This window comes from Leptonychotes weddellii, chromosome X, assembly GCF_054177405.1.
Source record: "Leptonychotes weddellii isolate Sample4059 chromosome X, ASM5417740v2, whole genome shotgun sequence".
Classification (NCBI taxonomy): domain Eukaryota; kingdom Metazoa; phylum Chordata; class Mammalia; order Carnivora; family Phocidae; genus Leptonychotes; species Leptonychotes weddellii.
Genome location: NC_138385.1, coordinates 105,714,000 through 105,723,206, shown reverse-complemented (window position 1 = coordinate 105,723,206; position 9,207 = coordinate 105,714,000). Strand labels below are relative to the sequence as shown.

Sequence of the window (9,207 nt, the reverse complement as noted above, 5' to 3'; positions counted from 1 at the left end):
ATTTCTGGACACTTTCTGGGTTTTCAGCTGCTGCCTCAGCTTAAAGGCAGCACTGCTGGATGCATGATTTTTGAATATAGAACATGATAAAATAGTCTTACGCGATGTTTACAGCTTATGTAGTACTGTAGCTGTTTCTACTGGGATTCTTTTTTTCTTGGGTATATCCTTCATGATGCTGAAGATCTGAGCTGGCCATGGATAGCTTAAGATGGTAATGATGGGGATGACGACGATGGCTACCAATAGATTTGGATCCCTTACTACATGTCTGATTCTCACAAACCAGACTTTTGCATCCTTTATTTCATATAACTTTATCTTTCCAATAAGACTGAGCTTGGCCATCTATTTAATTATGCAAATGGTACCTTACTCTAGGATGCATGATCTTCAAGTCTGATCTGCTTTTTTTCTTAGAGTCTGATCACTTTCTCTGTTTATTATTATTACATAATAACATGTAATTATGATGCTTACTGGTCACTATCCTCTACTAGTCATAAGCAAAATGAGGGTGACGATCTTTGGTTGTTTTGTTCCCAAGCAGCACATAATAGATGATCAACAAACCCTTGATGACTTGAATCTTCAAGAAACGCCCATAAGGTGGTAAAATTATAGCTCCCATTTACCAGATAAGGAAATAAAAACAATAAAAAGTGGCCATAATGAAAGGTAATGTAAGAACTGGAACCCAAGCCTTCCATAATCCATGTGCTCTTGACAGTATTTTTCCCTGAAGCTTGTTGAGTATGAATCAGTGGCTATGATTACTTGGGGATTAATGCACTTTTCACGCACACATCCGGGTTACCTACATTCCAGAAACCCCAACACTACACAGCACTAAGTCATCATCGGCACTCATTCTCTCATCTTTAGTCACCAGGGAAACGTAAATAAAACCCACAAGGAGTCACTAGTTCACACTACAGCAGCACGGCTTTGATTAAAAAGACGTATAACCACATGTGTTGGTGAGGACACAAAGAAACGAGAATCTTCACATGTTGCTGGTACAAAGGTAAAACAATACGGCCACATTGGGAAAAAAAAAGTGGAGTTTCTCCAAAAGTTAAATATCGAATTACCATATGACGTAGCAGTTCCAGTCCAGGGCATATACCCCAAAGTATTGGAAACTGAAACTGATAGTTTTCAACCAAAACCTGTACACAGATGTTTATGGCAGGATTAGATATATACTCACAATAACCAAATGGTAGAAATGGTCCAAATGTCCATCAATGGATGAACAGATAAACAAATATGCTATATTCACACAACAGAATATTCACATAATGTGGATGAATCTTAAAAATATTATGCTGATTGGTGGGGTGCCTGGCTGGCTCCGTTGGTGGAGTATGTAACTCTTGATCTTGGGGTTGTGACTTTGAGCCCCAAGTTGAGTATAGAGATTACTTAAAAATACTTAAAAATGAAATCTTAGAAAAGTATGTTGGTTGGACATTACACTAATTGAAAAATACTATGCTAATTGGACATGATGCTAATTGAAAATATTATAATTCACATGCTAATGGCTAATCGTGATAAAAATATATATCCCATAGTGAATTTCTTCCACCTTATTCTAGCTCAAATGGACTCAGTCCTAACTTAGTGCTGGCCTGTGCACTTTTTAATTTCTCTGTAATGTGCAGCCACAAAGGTGCAGGAATTGGATGAAATAGTGTCCTCAGAAAGTCTCAAGCCCTATGACCAAATTTTCCCTGTGGAGCCCACATTTAAAGCACATTGAACTAAGTAAATGGGAAAACATCTTACACTGTTATAAGGCTATCGATTTCATTTTTGAAATGTAAACCTATGAATCGTGCTTTATGTCATGTTGCAAATAAAATGACAATTTCCCCCAAAGAAGATGAAATTTATTTATCTAAGGAAACCAAGAGTGGAGATAAACAATTTCAGTAAATTTTAGGGCCCTGTGAAGAGACAGAAGTAGACTACATTTCTGTTTGGAGATATCCAGCTATTTTGTTTCATCGCAGAAATGAAACCCTCTCCTTGGAAACAGTCAGACAGGCAGAAAAGTCCTCAGAGGAACCCAGAGTTGTCAGCATATATAAAACATCTCTGCTGTTCTCCCCAGAAGCAGTTTTGTTCAATGCTTTTCCAAAAGTTTCTAAACGTCTACTGGCAAAATTAGATGCTAGCTGTCTTTAAAGAGAATGCCATATGATTTTCTTGAAAATAGGTAATATTGGGTAACAATGAAAACTTAAACACAAGCAAGAAGCAAGCCTTTATTTGGAGACAGGGATGGCTTCAGGAATTGTCCTTGTAATCACAACAGTGGGAGCAGAAAGAGAGGTGTATGTGTTTAAAGCAAACAAAATACCCAGTCACGCGAAACCCAAGCCCCTGGGGATATTAGGTATGTCTGGTGTCTGGTTGGAGAACATTCTTCAGTCCCGACAGCGGAAAACAAAAAAGCGTTACCAGGGCATTGCTCTGTGTTGGGATCAAGGGCAATTTAAGAAAACAGTGGCTATGAGACAAAAGTAAAGGTGAAGCAAAGGTAGATTGGAGAAGCAGGGACCATGAAGTGGGGATGGTCCCAACATCTGGACGCACAGAGCTCTCTTCTGAAAGTTGCAAGATCATGAACACAAATACCATTTCTCAAGTGTGTGAGAAGTCTGTTGAAATGAATAAAGAGATCACCACTTTAGACATTTTACTGAACAGAGTGGATTTGGTCATTCCTAAGTAGCTTTGTGAACATAACATTTTTGAGTCTCCACACCTGAAAATGCCAGAATTGATGAGTATATGCCAAAGTGAATGTACCATTTTAGAAAACCATTGACCATCACCTGTTGACATCAATGACTTTTCCTTCCTTCTCTGACAGAAAGAGATAGGGGCCAAAGAGGAAAAAGCAAGATGTGTTTTCTGAAACACGGATTTGATCCTGTCATTCCCTTATTTGAAAACATATTGTTACTTATACTTCAGTAAAAAAAATAAAATAAAAATCATAAAATAGAGAAGAAAAAAATGTGTTGGTTCCTCTCTATTATCTGCAGGATGATTTCAATTTCTTGGTCCAGTATCTAATCTGATACCCCTTCTACCTCTTCCAGTTGAATTCAGTGTGGTCCTCCAAATAAATCTTTACTTCATTCAATCCTGTCAGGACCCTAGGCATAGGTATTTTCCACTTTCCCGAGGGGCAACTTCCTCACGTCCACCTGGCTAGTCAGTGGCAGAGCTGGGGACTCAAATCTGGGTCTCTAGCCTCCTAACCACACCAGAAGCCTCTCTTCTCCTGGAAATGCCCCACCATGAATTACTTAAAATTACTGCCTTACCCAATGTAACTCACACACACAACCTACCTAATGTATATGTTACCAATGGTGGCCATAAGAAATTACCACAAACTGGGGACTTATAATAATAGGAATTATCTTCCCAGCTCTGCAGACCAGAAGACTGAGATCCAGGCGGGGCAGGGCCACTGAGATCCAGGAGGGGAAGGGAGTTCCCTCCAGAAGCTCCAGGGGAGGGTTCTCCCTGTCTCTTCCAGCTCTAGGCATTCCTGGGCTTATGGCCACGTCCCTCCCATCTCTGCCTCTGTCTTCATGTGGCTTCTCCTCTATGTCTGTCTCTCCTCTTCTGTCTCTTGAAAGGACACTTGTCCTTGGACACCTTAGGGCCCACCCTAGTGCAATGGACTTCATCTCAATCCGTAATCCTTAATTATATCTACAAAGACCCTATTTCAAAATAAGGTCACATTTACTGGTACCAGCAGTTATAAAATGGACTTATATTGGGTATACAATTTAAATCATATATACATGACTTATGTATACCTGTGTATATATACTTATGTCTATGTATATATATACACACAGTAACATATATTTACATGTGTGGATGTGTGTGACTGTTGTAAATAGAATAATAATTATTGCAGTGAACATACTTCAAGATTTTATAGAAATTTAAGCAAATGCTTGCTAATTTGAGTTTTGCAACTTCATGTTCATATTTTGGAGGAAATAAGGTTTTTTCAAGTCTGAAGTCCCAAGCAGTCTGCAATGCAGCGCAATATTTTTTTTTATCCCAGGGCACACGTAGAAAGTGTGATGGTGAATTTTATGTGTCAAACTGGCTAGGCTGTGCCACCAAGATTTTTTTTAATTTTTATTTTTTGATCTAACCCTAGTCTAGATGTGGCTGTAAAGATGTTTTTTTTACATGAGATTAACATTTAAATCAGTAGACTTTCAGTAAAGCAGATGATCTTCCGTAATGTAGGTGGGCCTCCAGTTGGTGGCCTTGAGAGGAAAAGACTAAGGCCCCCAGGGAAGAAAGAATTCTGCCAGCAGATGGACTTAATAGTCAAATTATAGCATCATTTCTTCCCTGGGTCTCCAGCCTCCTGGTCTACCTTGCAGATCTTGGATTTGCCAATTTTCACAATCATGAACCAACTCTTTAAAATAAATCTCTCTGTGTCTCTCTCAGTATCTATCTATCTATCTATCTATCTATCTATCTATCTATCTATCCATCCATCCATCCATCCATCCATCATCTATCAATTCTATCCATCTATTCATCTATCATCTATCCATCTATCTTTTATCTATCCATTCTATCCATCCATCCATTATCTATCTATCATCTATCATTTATCTATCTCTATATCTATCATCTATCCATCCATCCATCATCCATCCATCATCTATCATCTACCTACTATCATATCTATCTATCCACATCTATCCATCCACCCATCTTTATCTATTTACTATCATATTTATCCATCTATCTGTCCATCTATTATCTATCTATCATCTATCCATCCATCCATCCATCACCATCTATCACCTACCTACTATCATATCTATCCATCCATCATCTATCTATCCATTTACTATCACATTTACCCATCCACCAATCTATTATCTATCTACTATCATATCTATCTATCTATCTATCTATCTATCACCTATCTATCATCTATCTACCATCTATCTATCATCTATCTACCTTTCCTATTGGTTCTGTTTCTTTGGAGACCCTGACTGATGCAGAAAGTAATAGTAAGACACACTGGGGTAGGTAGCCAAAGCTGCATCCAGCCAGAGACCATGAGCTCTGGGACTCTGCCTCACCCCCAGCCCAGCCCACTGACCAAGGGCTCAGAGCACCCAAATCCCAATTTCACTAGAGCCCTTGGGAGCCATGGTGAAGCCTTTGTTGAATGTATGGGTTGCAATTTCTATGGTTCACTACAGAATGACAGGAGATGGTGCTTGCATTAGTTAGTAAGTGAGGTCTGCTTCTCTTGTTCTGCCCTTCACGCCTACGTAAGAGAAGGCCTTCCCTGCCTTCCTTCCCTCCTCTGCTTGGGGGATGGAGTGGGTAAGGGGAAGCAAGGGGATGAGCATAACAGGGAAGCAGAACTGGGAGCAGGGACTCAGCTAATAGATTAGTAAAAGGATTTCACAATCTGCTGGATGTGCCCTGGGGCCAGACCTCCTTGTAGTGAAGATCAATGGAGCAAAATCCATCTTCATTGACCTCAAATGAGCTCAGGGCCCTGGGGAGCAACATTGGCCTGGCCCATTGCCCTGACATTGCTCACCCTCTGCCTCTCATGGGCCTCCAAGCTTCCGGGGAAAATGCATTATCACTTTAAAACTTTAACCTCGCTAATAAATGGGAAAATACAAAGTCCCTATCTTGTGGTCTAAAAATAGGAAAAAAACCCCAAAAAACCAAGTTGGTAAAATCCAAAGGCAAATGCATTTTTCTCTGTGGTAGGACTTCCCTCTGAATAGAGACTGGAAGCTCTGGGTATCTTGGTAGGATGGGGCACAGTGGTAGGGCTGCTGGGCTGGGAGCAGGGAGCCAGGCATGGTGCCAGTGAGGGGAAGCAGGTTTCCCCTGCCCCATAGGAGCGGTGAGACCTCCCTTGAGGCAGATCCCTCAGGCCCAGGGAAACTCCTGGTTTGGGGACGCTCAGCTTGGAGTCTGCAGTGGTCAGTGCTCCCAGTGGGTCAGAGTAAGCATTTCTATCCTATAGGAAGAGGATGGGAATTTGTGTAATGTAGTGCCACACCCACCAAAGTGGGCATCTGCAAACTATTGTGCTTGGCCTTTTGTAAATAAAGTTTTATTGGCACATGGTCAGGTGCATGCATTTACACATTGTCCACGGCTATTTCCCTGAAAGAGTAGTACTGGTGAGTTGCAACAAAGACTTTCTCGCCTGGAAGACCCCAAATATCTCCTGTCTGGTCCTCTACACAAAGAGTTTGCTAACGTCTGACCTTTAGTATCTAAAATCCTTCCAAAGTTATCTTTTAAGGTAAACACAAAACCCTTAGGTTCATAATATGCCATCCATGCTCTGTGTTTTTAAAGACTAATAAAGAAAAAAAAGAAAAATTTAAATGATAAATCATTGCATCCAAAAAAGTCAGGCATTTTTTTTGTGGTTGTTTCGGGGAAAAAAAAAAAAAGCTGAAAGCTTTAACTTCACAGTATGCTCAGCCCTGACTTACCATGGATGTCATCGAGTGGTGACAGAGCGATGACGCTGGGGTTCGGGACCTGTTGCAATCCTGCCTGTGGGAAATGGGCTTGTGTGTTTTATGTGACAACCTTGCCAGAGCAAGGTTGAAGCCCACACAGTGGATGGATGTAAGAGCCGAATAGAGAAATGGCAAGCAAGACACTCAACCCTGACAGCAGTCTTGATTCATCACCACCCACCCAGAATGAACCTAGTGGCTTTCAACTCCCAGGCTGTCTACAAGCTGTATTTTAGAAAGCTGGAGAGAGGCTCCTTTTGGGGTTCCTACATTCTGTGCAATTGTGTGTTCACACTGCCTTCCTGTGCCTTCCTGCAGCTGTTTTCTCAGTATCTACTCACACCCAGGCACACCTACTCACACACATGTGAACATAAGTGCATACAGGCAAGTGCACATGTGCACAAGGCACTCACACACTCATGCACACACATTCGCACATGCATGCATATATATGCACATAAATGCATGCATGGGGCACACACCTGCACACACGTACATTTACTCATCTAGACATAACATGCATGCACACATATGTATAGAAATGCATGCATGTGTTTCTCACACACACGTCCATTTAATCATGCATACATATCACACATCTGTGCACTCATTCATACACCCATACACACGTGCATGCACATACATGCATATAAATACATACATGCAGCACACAGCTACAAGATACACTTACTCATCACACATATTCATGCATACTTGTACACACGTGCATATAAATGCATGCGTGTATTGTTTGCACACATACATTTAATCATGCACAGCCATTCACACACTTGTGCACACACATTCATATGTGCATGTGCACATACACACTCGTGCACACATTCATGTATGTGCACACCCATGTGAACATAAATGCACAAAGCACTGCACACATGTACAAGGCATCCACACAGCCATGCACGTTTTCACACATGCATGCATACATACAAACCCTGAAACACCTTGTGACATTTACAACATAAAACAAAGTCCAGTGTTTACATTTGGATGCCCCCTTCAAATGCAGTGAATCCACTACAAAATCCATCTTCTTTTTCCAAACCAGTCCCTCCCTTCCAGCTTCTGCTGTCAGGGGTTACCTCTGCTTTCCTAGGGTGCCATTTGGGGCAAAGAGCCTTCTTTCAAGCTCACAGGCAGCCTTGGGATGTACTGACCTGTGACCTGCTCTGCGAGAGGCAGTGACCTATGACCTGCTCTCTGGTTTTACAACTCTGCTGTCTCACTTCCCTGTCCTGTCCCACTAAGGAGAAAAGCCTCAACCACAATGTGACAATGACAGTCACCATATTAATCACCTGTTCCCATCATTTCTCATTACTCTGGGGCTTTAATGGTTTCTGCTTTACAGAACGAGACACCAAGGCTCAGCCTGATTACACATCTCTCCTGGGGTCGTGGGCATAGAGGCAGGCAGCGGCCATGCCATGATGAAGTCGTGCCATTTATACGACATGCTGTTAACCATCTCTCTACCTTCATGGCTCCTGGGCCTCCTTCCAGTTCGGAAACACAAGCCTCTGGACCCATCCTCATCTCTGGCTTCCCACTTGTCACCACGAGACACTCTTCTGAGTCAGAGCTCACTTCTGAGCCATTATCTGCATCTGCCCAGAGCTCTGCTGGGCCACCTGCTTGGGCTCCTTTGTGCAGCCCCCTCACCCTCCCATCTGTGCTGGTCTTTCTGGAGCACTTGGTGATGATCAGACATCCTTGCTGGGAAGCCACTGAAAGCCATCCTTCAGGTGGATGCCATAACGGGAACCCCACTGAGCCCCAAATGTGGCTTGTCATGTCACCATCTGTCCCCAGAATCTAGATCCCCACCAGCCATTCTCCACCAGCTTGCATTGATGCCTCTGTGTGCAAGTCATGCCCAAGAGCTTGAAGGAGTTCAGGAGGTACCCACATGTGATCCTGGATGACCCCATCACCACCCAATGCCCAGGGGTTCCAGCCAAGAATTGTGGCCCTGGGGAGGTTTGAAGGTGTGCTCTGCTTGTTCACTGATGGATGTATCTCTGTTCAGAACCTGCCTCCCAACCTTCCCTGCTCTCATTAGCTCAGCTCCAACCACTTTCCCACCTTTCTTCCCTTATACTGTGAGAATACCCCCTTGTTGCCCTCAAGGGGGCTACTGGAGGGAGAAATCTTTCCAACCTGAGTCATATCATTCTCCTGAACTTGCTCTCCCAACACACCAGTGACATGAGTCTCCTTTGCTCCTGGAATCACCAAACCATTAATCCCTGCCTCAGGGCCTTTGTGCATCCTCATGGAGCACTCTGCCATCCCAGATATATGTATGACCCATGCCCTCCCATCAAGGAGTTTTTTGCTTAAATATCACCCCTTCTCTGACCCTCTATCAACTCTCTCCACCTGCTTCTATGCCTTACCTGGCTTCATACTTCTCCTTGGTGTTCATTATTCTTTGTGTTCATGGGTATATCCAGATCCAGATCCATTTCTATATGTATTTATATCTATGTATCTATCTATCTTTCCATCCATCCTTCCATCCAACCAACCATCCACCCACCCACCCACCTATCCATCCATCCATCATCCATCCATCTTATCTATCCACCCACAC

At 42.6% G+C, this 9,207-nt stretch overlaps 1 protein-coding gene across 2 annotated transcripts in view; it reads right to left on the bottom strand.

The window, feature by feature from the left end:
• LOC115944477 (polyprenol dehydrogenase) overlaps positions 1-9,207 on the bottom strand; it is a 238,927-nt gene that overhangs the window by 63,551 nt on the left and 166,169 nt on the right. Inside the window, exon 8 of one of the 2 annotated variants that reach the window (XM_081809255.1) lies at positions 2,257-2,672. The exons of the other annotated variant lie outside the window; for it this stretch is intronic. The gene's annotated coding sequence lies outside the window, so the exon portion shown is untranslated. Of the gene's footprint in view, positions 1-2,256; positions 2,673-9,207 lie in introns of those variants that run through there. 2 annotated transcript variants of the gene reach the window in all.